We start from the raw sequence: 17,909 nt of genomic DNA on the forward strand, positions 1-17,909 counted from the left end.
TATTCAGTTATTGATACAACTATTTAAAACAAACCCCTTAATATTAAGTTGCTCAACAAGAATAAAACCGCTAAGAGTAAAATCTACATGATAATTGGACAAATTGCAATCAAATGATGGGACCGGGTTGTATCTGCCGGGTCTTAAAAAATGTAATGAAAAATGATAATATATATCCGATATATGCTAATTTATATAATTATGCGCGTAATTTGTTAGGCTATGCGAATGTATGCGATTATGCGATTAGGCTTGGCTTCCTTGTCTAGGGTCGTATTATCAATCGGGATAATACAATTATTCTCGCTTTAACATTTACTGATTATGTCTTAGTATGTATGTTAGGTCTCCGAATTTAAATCTCACCGCAGGATACAGTTCTCATGATTGAGATTATTAAGGCACCACTCAGACACTTCTGTGTTAAGCAACTTTAATTTATAACCAAAAACATAACACTATATGCGAGCTCTTATGCTTGGAATTGTCGACAGTACTCCTGGAGATGTTCTCCTCATTGATCCGTACATTTAACCCTCAATGATTACGTTATTAAACTGGTAACAGAATAATCGATTAATTCCTCAGAGTAACGTGAGCATATACGGCGATAGGAAAAAGTCCTTAAAAATGCATGCGACAATATTCATACGAACGGCAATAAAGAAACATATCCCGAAGGCAAATGTATACGTCAATGAATTAATCGGTAAGATTTTGCAATTAACGAAAAAAACGACTAAAATACTTCTAAACGACCGTATCTACGTAACTCAATGGGCAGCAATGTTCTTCATCATCAGCTAATAGTTGACGCACTCTTATCATTAGTCTTCTTATTATTAGTCCGGGTATGTGTTTTATGTGTGTGTGGTGGTTTTGTCTCCTTGATCAATTCTTTGCGTCAAGCAGACACCAGGCGATGCGTTGTAGTGTGTGAGTGTGGGCGTGTCATACGAATAGCTTGCTCGCTTGTTCTCTTTGAGGCAGCAGCAGCTGCTTGTCCACTGCTGAACGGAAAGAGAGAGTCGGCATGACGCTCGCCGTCGGCGGTGCGCGATGATTCCGTCGTCAGATAGCGCCCGCAGCTCGTCCGCTGGCCGCCATTCCTCACTTTTGTCTTGGTTCCGAGCTGGTGCTGGTCGGTGTGTGTGTGTGTGTCGAACTCACGGCGCTCTACTCTTCTTCACGGGCAGCTGGTCAGGCTCTTTCCCCTGCTGGATGAGCTGAGTTGGCACGACGCGTATCTTTTGAAGGTGCTCGTAGCGCTCGCCGCTTGTCCGCTGGCAGCTGACACCCTTGCTCGGTGGCGCTGGAGGCGCTGCTGCGTGCTCTCTCCTGCTCCATGTTCCCTGGCGGTGCACGATTGTACGTGCAGCTGGTTCTCTGCGATGCTGGCTTGGTCGATGCTTGGTGCTTTCCGCCCTTTCTCGAGGTTGATTGCTTGACGTTGCTCGTCAGTTTAACTCGAGCTGCAGCTGCCCGTGGGAGCTGGCACTCACTCTCAAAACTTGTAAAGTGTATTCGCACACCTCTTAAACAACTGTGAAAGCTTAGTACAATACAACTTATCGCAATCCTTGACTTTGCAAGCAACTCAAAACATCAGGATGAATCTAGAATAAAACTTTCAGCGATACTCTGTCGGTCCATGCCGAACTCAGCACCGAGCATCACCTCGCCCCTCTTCTCTGCGCAACACCACACCCATTGTTGATCTCGAGGCCATGCCCTGGAATCTGCTCGCTGGAGGTTGTCTTCTGTCGCTGGTCGTAGTCGTGGCTTCTGCTGATGCAGCTCGTTGACGATGTTCCAGTCACGGGAGCAGGTTCCCGGAGCCTGCCGATCGCAGCACTCTATTGTGTGTGTCGTGTCTCTGTTTTTATGTGAAATTCTCTCCCCTCGGCACGCCTTCTCACAATGGACCGGAACTTCCTTTGATTTCGTTCGTTGCTGTGGGGGAAGTTCTACGTGTGTGTGTGTGTGTTCTAATTTATTAAGCCATCTGTTAAGTCTCACCCTGGCCTGATTCTTGTCCCCCTCTTTTCATCCGTGGAAAACAGATGTCCCAAATTGCTACAAGTGCGTCCTTCCAGTCCTCCAACCCTCTGCAATATATAATCTGGAAGGAGGGGGGGGGGTTCCCCCTGTCCGGTTGCGTTCTCTCACCCCTCTTCCCTCGCGGTGGGGAGTTACATTTTGTCTCTCTCAGAGAGGGCCGCAGGACTTTGAAGTTGTTTCTCTTGTACCGTTTGAAAAAAATATTATTTTACCTCTAATAGCTTGATACCGTACCACTTTTGTAGTTCTGTAAGTGACTCAAGGTATGTTTGTAGCAGTGTTTACAGTACTTCCATCGTGGTTTGGAGTTCCTTCATGGTGTTTGATTTTCTTTTTAAGGGGAGATGCCCTCTGCGTGCGTATGCAAATTTACTATCACGTGCTGCCGGGAGACAACGGCGGGTGGGAGGCTTTCTCTCTATGGGATACATTTTATCTTGGTTATGGGTGATTGACCTATTTCGCCTTTTTTATTCTTCTGGATGACCCTCGGTCTAATACTTCATAATTATTATTTGGTTTATGTTCATCCAGAATTCATTATTTGGTTCTTTCGGTACAGTCACATAGATAGAAGAAGAAGAATAAAAATAAGGTGAATAACATTAAGATTAAAATAATATATGAGAAGTAATAACCCACTAATGTAGATTGTAGCCCGGTTTTTAATCGGAGTGAGTGTGTGGGCAGTCTATGATGTCCACTTATTCGTATCGCTAAGTTTTACCGAAAGAACCAAGAAGATGGTGACGCCTGGTTTTTGTACGTGCTTTGTGGCGGTCTTTGAAGTCGTGTAGAGATTACCCCAGAATCTCATTAGCAATCTCCCCCCCCCCTCTATTTCCTTTGTACCAAGGTGTTTTTATTTATTTATTATCTTTATGGCTACTTTCTTGCTTGGTCCTGAGTGTGAAAGGCATCTGCTGTGAGGGGAGGGTTTCGTATCACCCCCTTTTGCCCCAAGCGACACCGCGATTGATAATTTAAAAATATATATTGGCAGAATTATTCTTAATATTATTTTTTGGAAAAAAGCCTATATATATACAACAACAGCAATGCCAGGAGTGAAAAGTTATCTCACGACAACAGGAAAAGTGAGACCCACAGTTTATTAACATGCAGCTTCATGTATCCAGATCCAAGCTAGGATCTCAGTGGCGCTGATTCTGTGGCTCAGTGCTCTGACTCAAGACAAGTGTTTTTTTTTTCTCAGCCACTGAGACAATTATTTCTGCACCCACATCGAGTATTACCACTCGATATAGCCACGTGTCTACTCCAGTCTACCAGACCGTGATAGATGGCGATGGTTATGAGAAGGCCTTCCTCCAGGTAATCAAATGGCATTTGATGATTACGACCGTTTTGTGCTGTTGTATACGTTATTTTCACATACTGTTCTGGTAGGAAAGCAGACGACTGTTTTTGATATGTTGATAATGATGAGTGATTACAATCTGTTTGGATGACAAGGATAAGGTTGAGGGACATTCGAGTTAAACACAATGTTACTTGTAAAACGTTTTAGAAATATCATCAGGCCCTATGGTATAAAAACAAGTGCAGTCTCCAACTATTATTCTCCACTCTATCTCTGGCCTCTCTATATGCTATTCTATTCTTCTGTATGGCAATATGTTCAGGAGAAAAGTGCCCTCTGTTAGCCACAAGAGGGCCTTCATGAAAAACATTCGTATACTTTTGCTTGAATGAGTGCAGACTACAATAATTGACTAATGTGGTCCATACCCGCACTGCGGCTTCCTTAATTTTCCATTCATTAAGGAGATGTGAGCATCAGCCTTTTGATGTTCTAATGTGGTTGATATGCTATGAAGAGGGGCCATAATAGTCTTATATATATTAAGGCATTGTTATTGACAAATACTGTTGACGTTTTTTGTTTTGTAAATAATTTGTAAAATGTTAGTGGCTGTGTTCTTGTGCTCGGCCGTGGACAGGACAACGATGACTTCATTGTCACTTCCATTATCGACAAGCGTTCAGGACTAGACAAAGATGAAAGACTGCACTCAATTAAGCTCATTAACAGGGCCGCCGAAAAGCAATTAAGTTAGCTAGTAAAAATGTGTTATTGAGGCCTGGGGTAAATTGACAATTATTTATCTTTCACCGATTATTGAAATACTTATTTGAACAGCTTCGGAAAGCAACAACTTTTTTTTTTATTCTCCTTGTCAAAAGTGAGTTTGAATTTTCTGCAAGCTTGTAATTGCTTTTCGAATTCTGATGCCCTGTTACGCAGCCCCTCTGCCACCTCTGACTTGTTTCTTTGGTCAATTTCATTTCGTATGTAGTGCATATATCCCGTGGCGATGCCAGTGGCGATAACGCCAAACACGACCGGAAGCAACCGGTATTTCAGAAGTGGTTTTGCGCGGTCTTCTAGCTCAAGGATATCTTCCTCTTTGATGTTTACCAAATGATCGGCAAAACCAGCCATGGCCTCTACTGCACCTCTGCCTTTGCCACTGTCTTGCGGAACTTTTTCCGGAAGCTTGAACGTGTGTTTACTTTGTGCGGTGATGTTGAGGTCTTTGTAGAGCTGACGTTCCGCTTGTGTAAACGCAATGACCCTACGATTTTTCGGTTTTATCGAAGAGAGCCCTTCGCATGATTGACTCAATCCATTCAGGCATTTCTCTAGATCGCTCAGACTTTGCGCTTCCGCTTTAAGCATTGTGTCAACTTTTTCAAGGCTGCTCTTCTCAGCTAATTCTTTGCCGATATAACTTCCTAATGCAAGCCCTCCGGCCACTGCACTCAGCGCCAAGCCACCACCAACAACTATCGGAGCAGCTAAGAATCCCACCGTTGTCACCGCAGCACCGATTACAAGGGCGCGAGCTCCTGTCAATTGTACGTCTTTCACGTTTGTTTCCAGTTTGTCCAAGCCGTCGGCGAATCTGTTGAACACGTCGATGAGCTCCTCCCGTTTCTTCTCCCACTCTTGGAAAGCGCTCCAGGTCTGCTCGCAAGCTTCGTCGAATTCTTCCTTGAATTTATCTGTGCAGAGAACACACGGTTGCGTTCAGGCAGATCAAACAAATGTCCATGCAGCCACCCACGGACTGGCAGAGTAATTCCATATTGGTGACCATGTGAACTTTAGCCATGATTTTGTATAGTTCTACAAACGGTTTATTTTTTGACGTAGTGCTGTTCATGCAAATTGCATCTTGCAGTCGCTGATGAACCACCGGCAAGCGAGAAGGCTGGCATATGGTGAGCCGGTGGCAACAATTGCCCAATCTCTGCAGTCTTCTATATATAAGACTAAATGTTCAGCCAATCACTGAGTGCTTATACATGGGGGAGAAAAACGCGGGCACCCAGAGAAGACCCACGCTTGCGAGGGGCCAACAATCTACCCCATATACAAGGGACAGATTTATATTACTGCACACTTGCTGTACTGCGTCGATGCTCACAGGAAGGCAGTTTCGCAACATTAGCCTGATCGACCAACCCCGGGCGGTGATGGCGCACGCCTGTAGTCCAGGGCTGTGGAGGTAGCAGCGAGGATTGGTGGATCACCGCACTGATGGTGTGAAACTCCCTTCCCGTGTGCGTCGAGGAGGTGCCCGTGCCCTGTTTTATTGCCCCGTCGCATGTGCGGGTTTTTCTCCGGGTGCTGAGGTTTCCTCCCACATTTATGAACACTCATTAATCGGCTACAACATCTTAAAACACCGCTGGCCTTAACAGGATACGAGTAGACCCTAAGTCAGTGGTCCTTCACCTTTACTGCAGCCTTTGCACCCCTTTGGGTCTCAATCGTTAAACAATGTATGTTATTAAATACATAGATGTTTGATGAAACAACGTACAGTAGTTGTACTTACGTGCCCGTGCTTAGTTTGTGTTTCGATGATTTACATTCTAAAAAAAATCTGGCCATGTCTCGCACCCCTAGTGAGGGCATCTCGCACCCCGAAGGGGTGTGTGCAATCCAGGTGATGAACCACTCCCCTAGGTGATGTTTTGGGCAATGGGCCTACTTCACGGAAAATAGAGAGGACAGACAGATCAATAACACAATTGGAAGAAGAGGCAAAGTACCCTGGGACAAGGAAAAAATAGCACCCCCATTATGATCCCGTCGAGCTGGTTATCACGTGTTGCCAGAGCAGGTCAGGTATTTAATTCGAGAATGAAAACCCCCACGCAGCCACCTTGCGCCACCTAGGGATGCGATGCCCGCTGTGTACAGCAGGTGGCGCGCGATGTACGGTCCCGTGTAATCGTAACGCAGTGCAGTTCGTTAGATACACGAGGCGCGCCCTGAAACAATGGATCCCAGAACGCCATCTCTGTAAAGGAGGGCAATGAGTGACAAGCAACCGGGAAGAGAAACACTAAACAAAGTCGGAGAATTAGAGCGAGAGAGCGGAATTTTTAAATAAGCTGTGGGGTCTTCAGCCGAGACTTAAAACATCTCCATCGACTGCGAATTCATGACCTTCAATGGCAGGGAATTCCAGAATCTGGGCGCCGTACACACAAAAGCCCCGTGGTCACTCCTGGTACGCTGAGTAGGTCACGATCCGTGGCTTTGAGAGATCTCAGTGGAGTGTGTGGCCGAATCAACACCTGCACGTATGGTGGAGCAACCTCATTTAAAACCTTGAACACATGTAGGAACATCTTAGACTCAACGCGGGTTTGAACTGGAAGCCACTGTTAGGTTCAGGAGCACAGATGAAAGATGATCCCAAACAGCAGTGCGAGTGACCGCCCTGGCGGCTGCGTTTTGAACAGACTGCAGTCTACAAGGAGGTCACTCATGCAGGACTCCGAGAGAGCGAGGCACTGCAATGTTCAAGACGTGAGAATAGGAGCGCATGGGCCACCAGCCTCTGCAGCATCTTCAGAAGAACGAATATGTCGCTCTCCCTGTCTCGATAACCCCGTCCCTCTTCCTTTGTGTCACTTAGAAATAAACAAAAAATTATAAAACGTTTACTTTTATTTTGACAAGTAAGGCGTATGTGGAAATTTATAGCAGCAAGTTAAACGCATGTTTCTAAATGTGGAGAGGAAAACCGGAGGACCCGGAGTAAAATCTACACGACCACGAGGAGAACATGAAAATTTCAAATATTGAGGCGTCAGTCGGGATCGAACCCACAACCTCTTATGTACCAGGCGAGGTAGTTAACATTTCGCCACGGAGAGCATCGACACAGCTCAGCTGTTAGTTACAGTACAGCACACACTTTAAGAAAAGTACTTGTATTTTTTTAACATGTGTATGGAGCGTTAAAACCATACGTAAACTTATCAACAATAGTTTTCATACATTGTTCACGTGTGTTCAATGCTCAGTAGTGTTGCTAATGTGTTGCTATGTTTATATGATTCAAGGTGTTCTACCATTGTAGTATCTCGCCGAATTGTTCGTAGCAGAACCCAGGGCTTACCATTTAGTCCGGTTAGCCGGGGGTTTATCGGTTTATAATTTTAGGACATTACAGCATTTGCAAACTGTATCCGTGTACGTTAAGATGAACCGAGTTAAAACATGATGCAAAAGAGTCAGAAAGCTACTGCAAACCCATACTATCGAGGTGGCATGAACACGACGCATTTTTTTTACTATTCAATCAAAACGTTGACAATTCCGAGTCACTTTTGACTCGGCCCATCATCCCTCGATAGAATACGTAGCACTCTGTGGGGAATTAAAAAGTGATTGTCCTTTCGGAAGACTCATCACGCCCGTCATATGAATGTGTAACTTCCACAACTGACTCAGTCAGAGCTGTACAACGGGAGACGAGCATCGCCTCGACGCTCATTGGAGCAGAAAATCACTTTGACTGTTGACTAGAAGGCAGTGAATCCGTTACATGGCTCCGGATCTCGCCAGATTTCAGAAGCTAAGCTGGCTGAAGCCAGCCCAAATGTTGGATTACTCACCACCATGCATATGTAGGGGTGTTACGGAGGGGCTGTATACAACGGGATCAGATGGGAAAGAAACACAGTGGGCGTGGCTATGTCGGTGCACGGGCAGGTGCTCCCAGCGACGTCCGCATCGGGCAGCCTGGGGGGCTGACTTGGAGCTGGGATCCCCCGGGGCCCCACCCCTCAGCGGGGAGTTTGGTATTAAAGGGGATGAGCCGGAGGGCTCGGGGAGATATGTTAAGCTAAACGAGTGAAGACCGAAGATCGTCCAGATAGAGCCCTGGACTCCCCTGGATCGCCGCCCTTATCAGGGCCGCACAGGACCGAGCCAGCGGCGTGGTCCCGAAAGCCAGAGCCGGTGCTTTTATCAGAGCTGGTCTGGGACTCCAGGTACCGTAAGCCCGACTTACCAGTGTCGGGTCAGGTAGCCTCCCCTAGCCCGTTAGTGGAGGACTAGGAGGTAGGTTAGGCATAGCTAGCAAGTGTATCCCCAGCTAGCCGGGTGAGGGGGCCGATACCCCCTCCAGTGTTGTATGTCCGTGATTGTGCCAACTGACGCGGAAGAAATACGTGTGCCTCCAACCCCGGCGTCCAAGAGTCCTCAACGATATTACATCTGGTGACAGAAGTGAACAACCACGAACATGGACACGCGCTGGACAGCTCGAGACAGGGTACCGGAGGCGGAGGACACCGATGCAGTTGTGGAGCACGAGACGGCTGAAGAAGGCATCGAGCAGCCGGGGCCGGATGCATCCACACCGCAGCATTGGGATGGGGGGGATCCGTCGACAGATGGACTGAGGCAGGCTCACGCAAAACTGGCGGAGCTGCTGTACGCTGCTGCCGCCACGCTGGAACAGATCACACGGCTGGGGGCTGGTGGACCGCCACGGGGCGACGACAGCCGACGACCAGTGCTCCTTCCCGCCATTTCGACGGAGCCCGACTTCGAATCTCCCGCCATCGCCGCAGCAGCTGCTGAGGGCGTGGCCGGCCTGAGCCTCGCGTCCGACGTCGGACGTACAGTAGCTGCCGTGTCATCACCAGCGGACAGAGCGTCACCACTGGTGCGACCGGCGATGCCATCCGTCGTTCGCGCCGAAGCCGAGCAGAGTGACGGTGACAACGGAGAGCGACCTTCCACGGCGGCCGCTGCGTTGCACCAACGGCTACCTCCACTCAAGGAGTTTGTTGGCGAGGATGGCGACTGGAGCGACTTCCAGCGGCGCTTCCTCGCACACCAGGAAATGGCGCAGTGGACAGATGCCGAGGCTCTCCGCGTGCTGCCGGCGCTCCTCGACAGCGACGCCCTCGCCACTCTTACATCGGCATCGAAGGACAAACGCTCCACGCTGCAGATGGCACTGCCGCTGCTGGCTGCAGTCTACGGACCACCGTCGGACTGCAGGCAGCTCTTTTACGATCGCCAGCGAGGTGCAAAGGAGTCGCCCCTGGCGTTTTGTACGAGTCTCCTGGCACTAGCAAAGACGGCCTTCCCACGAATGGACAACGAAGGCGTGGACACTATGGTAACCGAGAAGATCCTCCTGCTGGCGGACGACTTAGACATCGTCGTCGTGGCACAGGACGATGCAGAAATGTGTTCCCTCCAGGCTGCACGACTCCTCCACGCCAACCTACTCTCGCCGTCGATCGTCAACTGCAGCAGAGAGCGGGAGTACGGGCGGGCCGGGACGGGTCGAGCCGCCTCGACCATCCATCGTCGTCGCCAGCGCTCCCGCGCTGTTACAATTGCGGCATCCGGGGCCATGTCGCCTCGGGGCGCCGCTCTCCTCGGCAGCGTGGGACGACGCCTCGACAGGACGCCGGCCCTCCTCCCAAGCTCCATCAACATAACCCAGCGAGTCGCGGCACCCCTCATGTTTGGCCCACGCACACACCCGTCACACACTCGCACACCGCAGCGAACGGGGGGCCGACATTGCACACCATCGCGCCAACACGCACCACTGTGGGGACTCATATCGAACCCAGCCAGTGGTCCGTGTTGGCCCATCGCGTTGTGGCCGCATCGTCGGGGTCGTCAGCCGTTGTGGGGCACATTGACGGGGTTGAGGTGCGCATCCTGGTCGATACGGGAGCATCGGCGACCATCATTTCAGAACTAATTTACAATATTCTTCCTGTCCAGAGCCGTCCTTTGCTGCCCGTTAACGTTCCATTCTATGCTGCTAACGGGGGCTTACTTGGCATCATTGGACAAATTCGAGCGCAAATTTGTATCGGTAATATCAAATTATCTGGCCCGATTTTTGTTTCCTCCTCGCTGGCGGTTCCGTGCCTGCTGGGGACGGACTTCCTGGGCAAAATGTCGATTTGTATTTTGATCGACCAGGGCTGCATTGAGCTCCCGTCGGGCCGACGCATGGCGTTTCTGCCGTCCCCCGCTGCGGGTCGGACGGCGTTCGCGACGGTACCGGCGTTCGTCGATAGAACGGTACGCGTACCGCCGGGGCACAAATGTTGGTGCCTCTTAAACTTCGTCGGCCCTTCGCTAAAGGCATTGGGGACCAGGGGGTTCTGCTGGGGCCGTCTAGGGCCGGGGTTAGCGGACCTCATTTAATTCCGGCCCAGACCATCGTTAAAGGGGACGGGGATCCTTTAATCGCGGTCCTCAATGTGGGGTCGCAGACGGTGGTGGTTCCACAGGGGACCGTGCTTGCTCATGCAACGCCGGTGCCCTGTGAGGAACCCGTCGTGAATCACGTAAGCACTGTCCCTCTGCCGCGACCACATTCGGACAGCGATGAAGGGTGGCTCGAGGCGCTTTGTGCGGGATCGACGGACTTGTCGGATTTAGAGCGTCAAAAGCTTAAAACACTGCTGCGTGAATTTTCCGACGTTTTCAGTCGGAACAAATTCGATTTGGGCTGTACTCATCTGCTGCGTCACCATATTGATACAGGTGACAGCGCACCAATACGCCAGAATCCTTTTCGGTTAAGTCCCGCCGAAAAGGACCATGTCAAATCGGCCGTTGATGACATGTTAGCCGCCGACATCATTTCTCCCTCTACCAGCCCTTGGGGAGCGCCGATCGTCCTGGTTAAGAAACAGGACGGCTCGTTGCGTTTTTGCGTCGATTTTCGTCGCCTCAACAAAATTTCTGTTGCCGACGCATACCCGCTCCCACGGATGGACGAATCGCTTGACGCCTTGGTGGGAGCGCGATTCTTCTCCACATTGGATTTGCTTTCGGGATTCTGGCAGCTTCCTCTGGACGATGATTCAAAGCCTAAAACTGCATTCCGTACACCGCACGGCCTGTTCCAATTCAACCGGTTGCCGATGGGACTCCACTCAGCGCCGGCAACTTTCCAGCGATTGATGGAATTGGTTTTGGTTGGATTGCAATGGGACTCGTGCTTGATTTATTTGGATGACGTTATCGTCTTTAGCAAAACACTTGACGAACATCTCCAGAGGTTGCGGGCGGTTTTCCTCAAAATGCGGGCTGCTAATTTGAAATTTAAACCCCAAAAATGTCATCTGTTACGCGAATCTGTGCGTTATTTGGGACATATCGTCGGACGCTCAGGTATTGCTACCGATCCCGCCAAAACGCAGTGCGTCAGCTCCTGGCCGACTCCCACCTCTGTGGGAGAGGTCAGGAGTTTCGTTGGATTCGCGTCATATTACCGACGGTTTGTCGCGGATTTTGCGACAATTGCGAAGCCCCTACACGCTTTGACGTCAAAGGGGGTCCGGTTTCATTGGGGACAGGAGGAGGAGGCTGCTTTTCGCTCCCTTCGGGATGCTCTGGTAAAAGCTCCTCCCTTGGTTTACCCCGATTTTTCTAAACCCTTTTTGCTCGACACCGATGCGAGCAACACGGGTATTGGGGGCGTGCTTTCCCAGGTGGTTGACAGCGTAGAACGGGTAGTCGCGTACGGTAGTCGGGTTTTGTCTCCAGCGGAGCAAAGATATTGTGTCACCCGTCGGGAACTGTTGGCAATTGTTAATTTCATCCAACAGTACCGCCCGTATCTGTACGGTCGGCGTTTCACCGTCTGTACAGATCATGCGGCACTACAGTACGCCCTGCGAGTTCAACAACCATCGGGACAATTGTCTCGATGGTTGGAGATTCTCCAGGACTTTGATTTTGAAACTACGTACCGTAAGGGCGTTCGCCACACCAATGCGGACGCTCTGTCGCGCATGCCAACCACCTCCGAATGCGCATGCCTCCTGGGGTCGGGACGTTGCAGGCCTCCGGGTCAGATATCCGTTCTGGTCTTGGCGGCCGCCGACGACGCAGCGTCAATGACGAATTCGATCGCACAACAGGGAAAATATTCCCTGTTGGGGTTGCCTGTCACTGAATGGGGGCGCCTCCAGATGGAGGATACCTCCCTCCTCGCGTTGCGTCGTCGCGTCGGGGGTGCTGGGCGGGGGAGGGGTGATGCCGACTCATGGCTAATGCATTGGGACGGGAGATCCCATCGACACCGGCTGGTGGTCCCTTCTGGGTTGCGGGGTAAGGTGGTGTGGGCCGCTCATGAGCGCCTCCTCCACCTGGGGACCCAAAAGACCCTCGCCTTGCTCCAGCTTGATTTTTTTTGCCCGGGCATGACAAGGGATGTCGCGGATCTGTTGGGGTCATGCCCTCGGTGTGCGCAACGGAAACCACCAGCATGGGAGTCTAACCCGCCTTTGCAATCTATCAAAGTCTCCAGAGTCAACGAGCTTGTCGCGCTGGATATTCTGGGCCTATTCCCCGCCACCCCCAGGGGCAATAGATATTTGTTGACCGGTGTGGAATACTTTACGCGCTGGCCTATGGCCTGGCCCCTTGCCAACCAGTCGGCAGCAGCCATCGTGGAGGCCTTTGTCCAGGGATACGTCCTGGACAAAGGTGCTCCGGAGCGGCTGCTGGCCGACCAGGGCAAAAAATTTTCCGGCAAACTACTCCAACAAGTCTGTGAGCTCCTGGGCACGAAAAAAATTCGTACCTCCCCGTATCACCCGCAAACTGACGGGGGATGGTCGAGCGTCTGCATCGAACCATCACGTCGATGTTGTCACAGCAGGTTTCGGACTCACAGACCGATTGGGACCTGCAAATTCAAGGGGTCTTGGCAGCATATAGGATGGCCCCCCATGCGGCAATGGGATTTTCCCCCTTCTTCCTGATGTATGGCCGCGAACCTGACCCGCCTGTTCGGGCCCAGCTACAGATCCCCGCGCCGCAGGGTAAAACTAAATTGGCCGACCATGTTAAATTTAATCTTGCTAAATTAACAGAGGCACGGGATGCTGCCATGCAAAATTCCGACCTCCGTCAGAAAGCTAATGAGAGGCTCAGACTGGGTCGGGCGCACGTGCTGCAGTGGAAGCCGGGGGACAAGGCATGGCTGCACTGTCCACAGGTACCACTTGCAACCTCCTCTAAACTGGTGTGGCCGTGGCGGGGCCCTGTGGAGGTGGTTGAGGTTTTGCGGCCTCAGTGCGTACGCATCAAATGGGGGAAGTGGCGGTGGTTTGTGCACCCGTCCAGATTAAAACCCTTCGTTGCGGTACGAATTCCCACTTCACACACGCGTGGCCAAACATGTGGGGGGTCGACCGACTCACAGGGTCCGTCTCCGCTGCTCTCACCTAACGTGTTGCCGGCTGTCCCGCCCCCAGGTGCACCAGGAGTGACGGACTCACGCCCGACAACCCCTCCTGGGGATGCCGAGGGTCTCGCGGCATCAAAAAGACACTCACTCGGAGACGGACAGTTGCCACCCGACAGTCCGCCATCCGGGGTTGCCCCGTGTGACGAGCCCGCTGCAAGAACGCGCGCAAAAATGCGCAGACTTTTGTGAGGGCCGGAGAAATGTACATATGTTGTGTTCATTGTGTGTTGTGTGGGTGGTGTGGTTCCTGCACACTGGGTTGTACATATGTTGTGTTCATTGTGTGTTGTGTGTGTGTGGTGTGTTCTCCTACATATTGGATATAGGGTGCTCTTACGGTATTCGTATTTATTCAGGGGGGGTGCGCCGGGTTAATTCTCTTCTTGCTGTTGCGGTTCTTGTTGGTGTTCTTGTTATGGTTATTGTTGAAAAAAAAATTGTGAGGCACACGCGGGTTCAAGGGGTAAATACACTTTCATTGTTGTTTTTTTGCAGCCGGGACGGCTGCGAGCTGTACGGGGGGGGTGATGTAGGGGTGTTACGGAGGGGCTGTATACAATGGGATCAGATGGGAAAGAAACACAGTGGGCGTGGCTATGTCGGTGCACGGGCAGGTGCTCCCAGCGACGTCCGCATCGGGCAGCCTGGGGGGCTGACTCGGAGCTGGGATCCCCCGGGGCCCCACCCCTCAGCGGGGGGTTTGGTATAAAAGGGGATGAGCCGGAGGGCTCGGGGAGATATGTTAAGCTAAACGAGTGAAGACCGAAGATCGTCCAGATAGAGCCCTGGACTCCCCTGGATCGCCGCCCTTATCAGGGCCGCACAGGACCGAGCCAGCGGCGTGGTCCCGAAAGCCAGAGCCGGTGCTATTATCAGAGCTGGTCTGGGACTCCGGGTACCGTAAGCCCGACTTACCAGTGTTGGGTCAGATAGCCTCCCCTAGCCCATTAGTGGAGGACTAGGAGGTAGGTTAGGCATAGCTAGCAAGTGTATCCCCAGCTAGCCGGGTGAGGGGGCCGATACCCCCTCCAGTGTTGTATGTCCGTGATTGTGCCAACTGACGCGGAATAAATACGTGTGCCTCGAACCCCGGCGTCCAAGAGTCCTCAACGATATTACACATAAAACAAGCTGCTATTGACTGCTTCGGTACTACGTTACGGGAAGCAGAGGGACAGTTTATAAAATGCCATTGTTGTGCCGTACTTCTGTGCTCCCACAACTAGCTTACCCACCTTCTCTAGCAAACCAGCTAAGTGGGTGCCACGGTGGCGAGATGTTAACTACCTCGCCTGGTATGCAGGATGGCCCTGGGTTCGATCGCGACCCTGTACGCCTGTTGCATATTTGGAGTTTGCGTGTCTCTATACCCGTGGTTGCGTGGATCTTTCTCCAGGACGTCAGAATTAATATGCGTCTGGAGTTTTTGGCTGTGATCACATTTTCCACGTGATAAACCACATTTGCTGAGCTATCATTTGTGATAGGCAGGTCGCTTTTGCAAAAGAACCGTATAGCTCAGTGGGGGCTTTACCTGATAATATAACAAAAATAGTTTTGTTTTATAAGTATGGTCAAAGATCCTCCACGCCCCGCACGACATTGGGGAGGCCCTCATCTGGGAGTGGATTGACAAAAGCGCCGTACGTGTTCACGGCAAACCTTTGCTTTTGACGGCCATGTTGCGGTTCTGTGTCATCACACTGCCGGTGCCGGTGGGGTCTTGAACGTGATCACCGCTCCCACCGCTCCCACCGCTCCACCTGGTGATGTCGTTCAAGACGCGAGGGACCACAGACAGAGCCGGAAGGCAGCAGCCAGGCGGCGAGACGGCGCCAACAAATACCCAAGCTCTGCTGTCCTCCACGTATTAAGGTGTCGTCCAACGAATTAGTGGGGATTCTGCCTCGCCGCTATCCACGCGTGCCGACTATATGCGGAAGACGAGTTTGGCTTATTTTCAATTCTCACATACTGAAATCATTAAGCGGTGTTTTTTCCATTCGGCACAACTTCCTCTTTTGTATCAAGTTTAAAGTTTCTGTTTGAGAAATATCGGTGCTATACGGAGCTACAAGACAACCATTAACACTACGATATATATTTCAATAATCTCTCCCCTGCGTAATACTGTTTCCGTCAACAGAGTCTTACTCATGTCTTAACATTTGTCGATCAGCATGTGATTGATATATTGAGAGGCGTTTGTTTCCATATTCTCACGTGTTTTATTGTTAATCTAAGGATAATTATTATTAGTATTCAATTGGGGGATATTATTGTTGCATTGAAATGTTTGTGTTTGCCACCGTGGCAGGGAAAATAACTCAGGTCGCCAGGTTTTATAGCACATGGAAAGAAAAAGAAACCCATTGTGCCACCTCTCCGCCCCATTACGAAAGAGAGAGGCCACCTTTACGTCATAGCCATGTTACAGCCCATTGTCCTGAAGGGGAAAATGAAAATTTCATCAAAGGTGGTTACTTTCGGTGTGGAAGAGATGTGTTAACTACAACAGACTCACAATATTCAGAAGTGTCCAGTGTGTGGTGTAACGTGCTATAACCCCCGCATGACCCACATACCAAAATGTACATGTTTCTGCAAACATTGAGTAAGGGAAGTTAAACGGTTTAATGAAAGCTCAACGGAAGAGAAATTAAGTCATTAAAGGGCTCCTAAAAGCCAAGATGCGTGCTTCACATTCGCTTATCAGCCGAAGGTGCGAACATCAGTGGCGAGTGATATCTGGAGCTGGTCCTGGGTCCAAACCCGGCTTCAAACCACAATGACTGGCGCGGCAAGGTATGGTCAGACAACCCCCACATCCAATACTGCGCTTGGAGGCCTTCATCCATCAGTGGATTGACAAAGAGGTGTAATCATTAGATTTCATGTCTTAGCTTTCACATTGTAATGTCCATCGCAAAATCTGGATCCACAACGTATTCTTTGGCAATGGGGATATTGTTTGCAGATGAAATCAAATTAATATTACCAGTTAAAAACGCACTTCACGCATCCAAGCAAAGTTCTCAGTATAGTATCGTGACAAATATGATCATTGATAATACAGTTGGTCATCGATAAGTATCCGTTTGCTTTCAACATCCGGCAGTCCCGGGCCGATCCGGCGAAACCGGCAAAAGCGCTCCAAAGGCCGTAACCAGTCCGGCGTATTGGCACCGCGTGCGTGGCAAAAGGAGTAGCTGCCCTTGATTTCAATGTTAAATATAATTAAGAGTACATTATTCGCTACATACAACTTAAACCATGAAATTACTACACGTATATACATCAACCCGTGATGCAGAATCGTCGAGATTGGAGTGATAATTACGGTACATTAAATACAGTCACTTTTAAAATTAGGATATGTATTTTTTTCAGTTTGTACGTTTATATATGACAATTTCACATCGTAATCAAATTGAAAACACAAAAAACCCGTATGATACCACCTAAAAACACAATGTCATCCAAGAATGTGCAAAATAATAAACTATTTTAAAGAACGATGATGAGTGATTATTTGAAAATCCGGCGCACCCTCTCCCCATAAGTCACCGGATAATCGATGAAGCTCCGGTAATGTCAACTCGAAGAGAGACAATAACTCGGAGATGCGAGGGACCACAGACACAGTGGGAATGCAGCAGCCAGTCGGTGAGACGACGCCAACAAATATCCAAGCTCTGCTGTGCTCTCACGTATTAAGGTGTCCCCCAATGAATGAATGTTACCTGCTCAGAAAGGGCCGACTGCCGCCGTTGGAAGATGGGGATTTTGCCTGGCCGCTATCCACGAATGTCGTGACTATATGCGGGAGACTCGGGAACAAGTTCGGTTTCTTGTAAATTCTCACATACGTAAACAACTATCCACGATTTGTTTTCCGTTCGGCACAACTTCCTCTTTTGTATAAAGTTTATATTAGAGTCGTATTGGTGCCATGTGGAGCGAAAACACTACCATTAATGCTACGATATATATTTCAATATTCTCTCTCCATAATAGAGGTGTTTGGGTTAGATCACGTAAATATAACTGCGTTGTTAAACCCACCACCACTCGACACAGCCAATTAGTAAGGTTTCTCACGTAAACAAAACATGGAAATTCGTTACAAGTTCAGCACACTGGTGTGTTGGATAGTAAACCTACTTCTGGATAATATTGGTCGCGAAAGCCTATGCGTTAAACTGAATAATCTCTCTCCTGCTAAATACTGATGTTTTAATCAACATACTCTTACTGATGTCATAA

General features: G+C 49.8%; 1 long non-coding RNA gene across 1 annotated transcript; it reads right to left on the bottom strand.

Moving 5' to 3' along the window:
- Positions 1-416: 416 nt before the first annotated feature.
- Positions 417-17,677, bottom strand: LOC144730127 (uncharacterized). The gene is made up of 2 exons (XR_013587790.1): positions 15,306-17,677; positions 417-5,091 (listed from the first exon to the last, which is right to left on the bottom strand). It is a non-coding gene; the product is annotated as an uncharacterized LOC144730127 (long non-coding RNA).
- Between the last annotated feature and the right edge of the window lie 232 nt (positions 17,678-17,909).

This window comes from Lampetra planeri, chromosome 34 (genome assembly GCF_965212315.1).
Source record: "Lampetra planeri chromosome 34, kcLamPlan1.2.h2, whole genome shotgun sequence".
Classification (NCBI taxonomy): Eukaryota; Metazoa; Chordata; class Hyperoartia; order Petromyzontiformes; family Petromyzontidae; genus Lampetra; species Lampetra planeri.